A 10,367-nucleotide genomic window follows, 5' to 3' on the forward strand; every position below is an offset into this window, starting at 1 on the left:
GTATGTTTAAATGGTCAAACAATGCATAATATAAAAAAAACAATATTTTATATATTTTAAATGACAAGATCCAATATTTTATATATTTGAAATGTTCGGGTTACAAACGGGTCGGGTTTACATAACAAAAGTGACCCAAAATTGACGAATGTCACATTTTTCCTTATATTTTTGTATATATATTTATATATAACCTTTATACACTTACTTTTGCAGTATTTTATATATAATAATTATTATAAATGTATATATTTGATTTAGTAAATTAAATTAAATCAAATCAATTTAAAGCTCGTTTAGCCTAGCAAGCTGACTTAAACCCAGGCTTATTCATTAAACAAGCTTATATTTAAGTCTGAGCTCGGGCTCGGGCTTGTTTAAGCTCGGCACAATCCGAGGTTTTAACAAACCGATCTCAAGTAGCTCACGAATGATTTGGCCCGTTTGCACCTCTAGCTTTTGTTAGGTATCTAATTAAGTGGACTTAAAGTTGTAAAACATATATAAGATTGCATTTTTTATAAGATGACTTTTATAAAAAAAACCATGCCTTTTTACTACGTACATTAATTTCAAATGATCTAATACTACAACTAAGTGCTCATCGGTTTTAATCTTGCTGGTTTTTATTTCTATAAATTTGAAACTTTTATAATTATATTATTTACTAGCTTTTGAACCCGTGTATTACACGGGATTTATCAAATAATAAAAATAAATTAGATCCATTATTTTAATTGTGTTTTTTAAAATACTTATAAATTAATTTAATGTAGATTTAGTGGAAAAAACAAACGGGTGGTTGACAAAAAGTACTAAAATAGCATGGTTTTAATGGAAACGTCAGATGTTGATCTGCAAGAAATTTAAAAAAAGTACAAAAGTTGCGTAAATGGTCAAACATCAGGTATGGAAATGAAACTTTAATTCAATAATGAATAAAATCCACACTATGTTATAACCCACTTGACAAAATGATTTTGACCCATGACTCATTAATAACTAGAATGAATGAGATGAGAGATTATGGATTAGAAGAAATGTAAGTTTGACACCTAAACTTCAACATTTTCTATTAGTATTGTAAGATTTGTGCAAAATGTTAAATATATACAATCATACAAATACAAAAATAATGAGCACCGGTACATTTATTATCATGGGAAGGGCAGACAAGAAATCTCCTAGAATAATAATAACTTAGTACGAATACTTTATTAAATGTGTTGATATCATTTATCTAGTCGTATTCATGGACAATTATTCTAATTTTAAAAGAGGAATTATGTTGTTTTCAAGAACAACCCAACTAAGATGGCTTTTAGGGAAAGGAAGTATGATTTCTTCAAAGATATGTTTTAATATAAAGAATAGTTAGTATATGTTATGTGAGTCTAAATAATAGCTTTGAATAACTATAAAAAAAGTATGATTTTTTAGCATTTGATCATGTAACGGATAAATTGAGAATAATTCATGGTTCATAAAGTACAAGAGATATAAGATAACTTATTCACTACAAATATAATAAATAGTAAAAGAACACACTGGCGAAACTTGGACATATACGTCGAGGGGGCCGGACTCAATATATATAAAAAATTCGTAAACTAAAGGGGGTGGGCTCAAAATTTCGGTCGGGAACAGGTAAACTTACACTATGTATAACAAATTTTGGCCGAAAAATGATAAATTTACACATCTGAGCAAAAAGACGGAGGGTCGGGCTCAAAATTTTCGGTCGAAAACAGGTAAATTTACACTATGTATACAATTTTCGGTTAAAAAGGGATAAAATTACACTAACGAGTGAAAAAACGGAGGGGCCCGGACTCAAAATTTCAGACAGAAACGAGTAGATTTACACTATGTATAAAATTTTCCATTGTAAAATGATAAATTTACACTAACAATCGAAAAAACGAAAGGGGCCACCCCTAGCCCCAAGTAACCTACGCCCCTGAAAGAAGAATAATCGTACATATAAAGTAGAAGAGACATAAGATATTAGCTTTTATTAGGTTTTTAACATTTTTATCGTAAAAAATAAACTCAGATACATAAATGTCTTGTGTATTACATTTAAAATAATATATATATACATATATTATCTGTTTTTAGAGTTCGCAACACATTTTTGAAACGGGAATGAACCGTCCTCGCACACTCTATATATACATATACATATAATTATGACTATAACAAACCCAGAAAACAAGACGTTTTCTACAGTGTTGGGTTTCTTTTTTAATGATGTTTATGGGCAAGTCAGACCTAGAACATTAAAATTAGTATAGACGGTTAATATTCAGTTTCAGAAATGCTCACTCAAGTATTATAGCAGTTCAAAGATGTTTAACAAAAAGAATAGTTATATATTTATTCTAATTCTAGTTTCTTGGAATAGACAATGAGTTAGTGTTTGTGTGAACATTGTCCAAGTCCAATCATCACACCCACCCTGTTGCCGGAGCTGACTGGTTTTATGCATTCTAAAGTCTCTTAACCACGTTGAATAAAAACAAAATATCTTAAAATCTAAGTATCCAACCCAACAAAATCACATCAACTTCTATAGTTGTATTTTTTTATATATACACGTACAATGTATAAACTATTTGTGTATATAAACATTAGTGTTACATAAGAATCAAGCAATATGTAACAAGTCAAACCAAAAAGTCAAGAAAAAAAAATTAAAATCAAGAAAAAAATAATAAGACAATCGACTACAAACCGCCAACTGTCACCGCCAAGTGTAATATAGAAGCAAGAATAAGAGCTGCGATCACTTTAAAACGAGTAATCTGCAATGACGAGCCAGCGTTGAACTGACCAGCGTTTACAACTTCACTTCTTCCGCCTATTGTGGTGGCAGACACGTTTACGGATGATGTACCTAGTAACATGGTTTTAACAACTGTTAGGATATTATTTAAAAACCAGACACAACATGTTTTGTTACATTTGATTATCACTTGTAAAACTAATATATGTAATGCTATGCAAACTTACAATCATAATCCGACCACCCGATCCGTTGACCGCCCAAATCATAAACAATAATCTTGTCTTTAAGAACAAGGTCTGCATCACCAAATAAAATCAAACAAAAATGTTAAAAAAGCCAAAAAAAATTGTTAAAAGTCGTAAAATCTTCGGTTTCTATGAAATATAATTATACCTCCTAAAATGGTAATTCCTTGATTGGAAATTGTTTGAAAGCCAATGCACCACACTTCAGCCCCGTTCTGCAAACACGTTTTGTTGTTAAAATAAAAGAACAAATATTATCATCTACTAACATAGTGATATTATAACTTATAACATACCACTGAATTCTGCTGAAGAAGGTAGTCCTGAGGTCTTAAACGCATTGAAGCCCCACCCGCGAAGTTCAAGCTTGCAGTCGGGAATACATCAGACACGCTGAAAATAACGTTAGAAGCTTCGTGTTATATTACCAAAATGAAATGTTTTGCATACACTAATCAGATAATAATCTTATTGTATACCTTGAGGTAATTAAATAACACCGGTTGCCCTTTGAAATAAGCGGCTGCACTGATTGTGAAACCGACTGTGTGATCTGCATAAACAAAATTAATATCAACATTAAAACAAAAGTGACATCTTGTACATCAAAACTAACATCATAAGTTAATTCATAAGTGTTTTGCAAAACTTTGAAAATATAAATATTTGAATTGTAAAGTTTTGTACTTACAGCATCGACAAAAGGCGTTTAAGCATCTTCTGCAAGGTATGTTAAAGTTGTTCCTGAATCGATTATGGTTCCACCTTGGTTGTCCGATATTGCAAAAGTGGACGGGTCAACGGGCAACGTTTGACCGTTCACAGAAATACTCTCCAAATTCACATTGTAATGCGGCCTAAAAACGTCGTAAATTAAAATCTGAGTTAGGAATATTATTCGCGTTTATTTGTTACATGCATACATTATATATACAAATGTTTGACACGTTTATAGTTTAGCGAAACTTTTTATTATATAGAAGTATAAAACATAATCTAAAGAAAACTTACTGTGATTGGACAAGTGGCGTATAAACCATGTTCGGGTCGATTATTTGACCAATTACCAAAATACCCCCACCACTGCCCGTGCCAACAAGGCAATGAGAGAATGAGTCAGGGGCAATCCCTTGTGAAGAAAGTTGTGAAATTATAGACAAACCATTTTGACCATACCCAAATATCCCTTCAACCGCTCTATCGGTTTTAGTCAAATCTCCTGTCTGCGACGTGCTACAACTGTTGCATAAACCCGTAAAATATTAAAAAAAATTGTTATAAAATATTAAATAAACAACAGTTCAATCCTTGTAATAATAATTTAAAAACTTACCCAAATACAACATTGGCTGATGAATTTGATGACTCTGGACCGAGACCGATTGTGTTCAAATGCATGTAATCAGATACATAATAACCAGAAGTACCGCTACCGTCTCCATACTGAAATTTGTAACTGCACTGGCCGTTAGAACAGCCCGAATCAGATGACCGGCTCGCTTGAGAACACCTTGAGTCTGAACAACTAACTTTAGAGCTCGTTGACGAGCTTGACGGGTCATAGAACTCTATAGGAATCTGTTACCAAAAAAATAAAAACATAACATCATTAATTCATAGTTCACTTACAAGTGACAATAAGAATATGATTCTAACTTCTAAATTTAGGTGCTTTAGAAGAAATATAAGTGATTGCATATTTGCCTGTGGTTGAAGTAACAAAGTTTCAAATTATTTTTAATTTAATAGCTCATGTAATATATAATTTGATTTTCTCAAACAACTTTTGCAAGTTAACTTTTTTAGAGAATTTAAATGCATAGTTTGTTTAATTTTTTTCAACATCATGATATAAATTTAAATGATAACCGAGTTCTTTCGAAATAATGTATTTTTATGACAAAAAAAATACATTTTGAGAAAAGAAAAAACTCGTTTTCAATAAAATTTATATCAAAATGTTGACAGAAAAATTAAACAAAACCATGCATTAAGATTCTTTTGAAAAGTTACAAGTTATTATCGAAAAATAAAATTATATGTTAAATGGGTTACCTAATAAAACAACAAAATACTCGATCTTGAAAGATTCTTGAATAAAATCAAATTATATGTTAAATGAGTTACTGAATAAAATACTCAACCGGCGCTCGAGTGGACCACCTAAATTTGATTAAAATTTTTTCGTTCACATAAAATCACTTATGTTTCCTCTAAAACACCTCAAAATGCATAAATTTATGAATAATAAATAACTAGAGTAATCATACTTGAAGTCCGCTAGATGTCGGGCACCCGTTACACGGGTTGCAACTGACCCATAACACATCCCTTCCGGTGTCAATTTGCACATAATAATCCCTTGGTGGAGTTCCTAGTTGTACTTTTGTATAATACGCCTACAATCATTAATCTCTAATCACAATTCCAATCATTTAAAGAATAATATCCAATCATCCCTTGACTTAAAAGTCAATGATAACCAACAATTAACCAGAACAAAATGACTTGAAATCTGAGCATAAAAGTATAAAACAATCAAAATTAAGGTAGAAATGAAACGAAAATAAAAATCCGAAACCGAAAAAATCGAATTAACCAAGCCGGAACAAAAACCAGCAGTTTGGTTTTATGTCTTTGTAAACTCGAGCATTTTGTTCAGTTTTAGTTTTGCATGTAGTTAAAGCTGAAAAAGGCATAACCGAAACGAACAAACTGACTTTTTTTTAGTCTTTTAAGTGATTTATAATAGTTTAATATATAATTTAACCCAAATATATTAACTCGAACGTATAATAATCAATTAATTCTTAACTAAAAAAAACTAAGCCTAAATTCATATTTTTTCCCAAAATTTTCAAACCCAAATGAATATTTTTTTTCCATTTTTGTCTTTAAGTAATTGATAATAATTTAATATATAATCTAACCCAAATATTTTAACTCGAATGTATAATAATCAACTAGTTCTTAACTAAAAACATTAAGCCTAAATTCACATTTTTTGCCAACCTTTTTATCTGGCCCAAAATTTTCGAACCCAAATGAATTTTCTTTTTCCATTTTAGTCTTTAAGTAATTTATAATAGTTTAATATATAATGTAACCCAAATATTTAGCTCAAGTATATAATAATCAACTAATTATTAACTAAAAAAAACTAAGCCTAAACTCATTTTTTTCGCCAACCTTTTTTTTTTTGGCCTAAAATTTTCAAACCCAACTAAAATAAAAAACCAAAAAATCCGAACCAAAACCAAACAGTTTTCAAAACTCTGTATTTTTGTTCCGTTTTATCCCAACCCAAACCGAACCATGCACACCCCTAAAAAAAATAAAATCGATTACCCGACACGATACGGGTCATAAGTCCCTTCAACCGGGAAGTCAACAACATCCGGATAACTCTGCTGCTGTAATATCCTCCGGTGCCGGAAACTATCTCTGTTCTTAAGTTCACCTAATTCTATCCGATGGTTCACCGGAAAAGCTCTTTCCAGCGTCAAACTCGCCGGAAACTCACCCAAAACCACCACCACCGTCTGCAGTAACAACACCAGTGCCGCTGCACCGGTTAATGTCAGTCTTGTCAGCATTTGATTGTCTTTTGTTACGTGAATTTTGTATGTGTAGTTTGATGGGTTGGGTTGAAATGTAATGATAATGAAACAGAGGTTTGAAAACTGTTTTTCGCTGGAATAATCAACGGGTTGATTATTGTTGTTATTATATATAGTATATTATTTTGTATATGTTTATTTGGTATAGCCGACAAAGGTTTTAATTCTAAAGCACGTTACTCATCTGGCCCTTCAATTATGGTTTAACTTGCACTTTGTAAACAAAATGTAAATTATTAACCTTTAGGTGTGTGTACGGTTCGGTTTTGGTTAAAATCGAATCCAAAACTGAAACTTCAGTTTGCAAATTCTGAAAATTTTTGGTTTATGTTTTTTGATTTTCAGTTTAGGCTTGGTTTGATTTCGGTTTTTTTTTGGTTTTGTCATCTGAGCTTGAAAATTTTGGGCTGAAAAAACCTTTGGTTCAAATAATGAAGCTGGACATAGATCATTTCGTTGGTGTGTGTAGTGGGCGACAGGGGCGATTTTCACTTGGAACACCGCCACCGGGAGACAAATGGTGTGATGGGGGGATGTGTTTTTGTCGCTGGTTTGTGTGTATGTTTTTATTATTATTATATTGTGTTTGTGTGATATATATATATATATATATATATATATATATAAAGCTATAACACCACTACACACCTAAAACTAAAACCCACAATTTGATGATTGGGCGTCACATGGCATAAAACGTCCTATTTTGTAGCTTATCCACTACACATAGCCTAATAACAAAACTGATTATTATAAATTTGGGTGAATAGATTTGAGTTGCATATTTATTAAAGTGTTATAATTTTACTTAAAATAAAAAAATAATTTTTTAGCAGCTTCAAATGATAAATTGCTTAGCCATGTCATCCGATCATTATCAACCAAATTCAAAGCAAAACCAAATTGAACCGTAAGTTCGTTTTTTACAAAAAAACAAAAAACCAAACCATCCTTTATGTTTCGGTTTTAGATATTTATCTTCGTTTCATGCCTATTTTAAAATCATAGAATTATAAAATTAGTATGTTTATCTAAACATTTACCCTTTTCCTTGGAAGTTAAAATAGAAATGATTAAATTTTCAACAACGTAACTTTTCATGCTAAAGTAGGTTGAAATCTTATAGGCAGTGTTGAATAACCGATTAAACGACAACAAGTAAGTATTAACAGCTACAAGGATTCAACTCGAACATGAACATCAATCGGTTTCTACTTACATCATCATGTGAACACGACACATTACAACAATCAACGAAACAAGAAAATACGATATATGTGTAATGACCCAAAGTAAAGGGGTTGCAAGGTTCATCATAATAACCTAGATGGAACCTTCGTAGAATATGAAAAGAAATTGCGTGCATGCCATCATCATATACGTGTACACCACCCTTTACCATTATTTCAATTTTGACCAAGAGCATTGAAGACTTGTACCATGTTCCTAAACTTGTTGTACCAAACTAGATATTATTTTCTATATAACTATATTACTAGTTTCTTGACTTTGGAATTTGACTTGGTAAATTTTATTTTCTGGACCTTTAGTTTTTTTGTGGTCAACGGGTCGTTTAGGAGAGTAGGTAAACTAATCCAATAAATATGATAATTTCTTGAAACTACCGAGGCCGGTTTGGGGCATTGACTAGTTCTTTTATAGTTTTATCTTCAATTATTAAAATTTATAACGAGTAGTTATGTGATATATAATATTATGTTTTATGATATAATACGAAGACTAAGGACATGTGTCATATCGAGTAGCTAGTGTCGTTCATTGCCATCTCAACTCTACAATCTAACTTTCTTTGTTTAATCATTCAACATATGTTACACCTCTCATTCATCATTCACTGTTTATATTTTAATAATATTTAATATACGTTTTATTCATCATTCCGTTTATGGCATCTCATGGGTGCGAGTGAGCTCACTCACCCATAGTCTCACGCATGAGCAATGTTTTCAGACCCTATAATGCCTACAATGCTCATATAATCCCATCTTTATTAAGTTGGACAACGATAATCTAACATAAGAAAATTGTTATCATTGATCCCACATTTCACACCATTTGTTTTCATTGGTACCCTGTTAAAAACTTAACCCCGTTAAGTGTTTTCTGGATTTCAAACTGATGTTTTAAGTTTTAAGGATTTTGATCGAGAAGATGAATCGATTGATGTAAAATTTACCTAAAAAATACTTCAAAAGTTCAAATGACGAAACTGTGCTTCAATTCAGGTGTCTGAATTTCTAATTAACAAAACTCAAGTTGTTTGAAACATCATTTCGAGGTAAGTTTTAGTGTTTCACATTAATCTACTCACATATTTATTCTATTTCAAAGTCCTTAAAATATCAGTTTGAAATTCCGTTATTTTTTTTAACGAAGATCCATTGGAAACAAATAGCAAGAAATGTGGGACTAGTTAAACCAAAAGAAAAAAAGAAAAAAAAAGTATAGTTTTCCTAGTAAAAACCAAAAGAGGGAGAAGAAAAAAAAGTTGTATTTAAACGAAAATTTTAGAGAATAAAAATAAAATCAGGAGACCCCATAAACAAAACACGTTGGTTTTATAGCTTTTAAACAAATAAGTGTTTTTGCCTTGTGGATGTTACTTTACTTAGCATGGTGGGTTGTCCCCACAAAGTAAGGTGAATATGGATTGAATACCAACTTTCATTTACATAATCAACTTTAAAACTTTAAGCCACTTCAAATTTATCTTCTGACTATGCACTTTGCCAAAAAGCATAGTGCACAATTTTTGCCTCAAACCTTTAGCTTTATTTGTTGAGTTGTCTTTTTAAACAAACACCTTGTTTCTTTAATTAATAATACTATGGTTTATTAATTTTGATGGGTAAAGCTATAGATATTCATTTATGTCCATTTGTTACTTTGTAATTAGGTGAAAGAGATTGGAGACCGTGTTTTCGGTGTATGCTCAGTTGCTATAAAGATCTGAAATCTTGTTGTGCCATGGTTTGGTCTTCTGGTGGGTTCTTCTACTATATAATGATGATATGATCATTAAGTGGTGGAAATTGTTGATTCAAAAACAAAAGAAAGATTATATCGGGTTAGTTATTTATGTCACTTGGTGGTTCATATAGAGATTCAAAAATGATTTACTGTTTGAGATGACTTGTCTCGATGTACAAATGTTATTTGAGAATATTTTGCATTTTTATTTTCATTGGTATAGTGGCAGGAATCGAAAATGCAATATATCTAGAATCAAGTGGATTAATAATAATTTATTATGTTATTTTCAAAGTCCTAGAGTCTTGCTAGGACAGTTCTTTATAAAATACCACCTTTTAGAATTCGGATGGTTATATTCTGGCCCTTGTCATGTTCCCGACCCGTATATATACACAACTTGGTTATCATATGTAGTTCGATTAGTTAGTAGTTAACCCATTGTCATAAGACAGGAGTTACCTTTATATGGAAATTATTAGTTATGGTCAAATAAACTTGATAATCAATATAATGATATGATGCCTTGAGGCATACGTTATGATGGTTTTGACTTTACTTTTATTCACTTTATGAATGTTTTCCGGGAACTTTGTTTTATATATAAAAAATGCAACGTTTGGCATTTATTTAAACACATGATTCACGTCCCTTTTTTCAGGTTTTATTATTCACATATAAGTCATCATATATTCGGGCTTATGTCTCTCACACCTGATT

At 31.2% G+C, this 10,367-nt stretch overlaps 1 pseudogene across 1 annotated transcript; it reads right to left on the bottom strand.

Annotated features, from left to right (window-relative positions):
- Window positions 1–2,608: 2,608 nt before the first annotated feature.
- On the bottom strand, window positions 2,609–6,752 carry LOC143537219 (aspartic proteinase 36-like; annotated as a pseudogene). The gene is made up of 10 exons (XR_013136007.1): window positions 6,385–6,752; window positions 5,307–5,451; window positions 4,370–4,614; window positions 4,048–4,275; window positions 3,728–3,893; window positions 3,516–3,589; window positions 3,333–3,429; window positions 3,185–3,251; window positions 3,016–3,087; window positions 2,609–2,899 (listed from the first exon to the last, which is right to left on the bottom strand). The product of XR_013136007.1 is annotated as an aspartic proteinase 36-like (transcript).
- Between the last annotated feature and the right edge of the window lie 3,615 nt (window positions 6,753–10,367).

Source organism: Bidens hawaiensis, unplaced genomic scaffold, assembly GCF_021521415.1.
Source record: "Bidens hawaiensis isolate Kalapana, Puna unplaced genomic scaffold, B.hawaiensis_p1.1 tig00011151_1, whole genome shotgun sequence".
NCBI lineage: Eukaryota > Viridiplantae > Streptophyta > Magnoliopsida > Asterales > Asteraceae > Bidens > Bidens hawaiensis.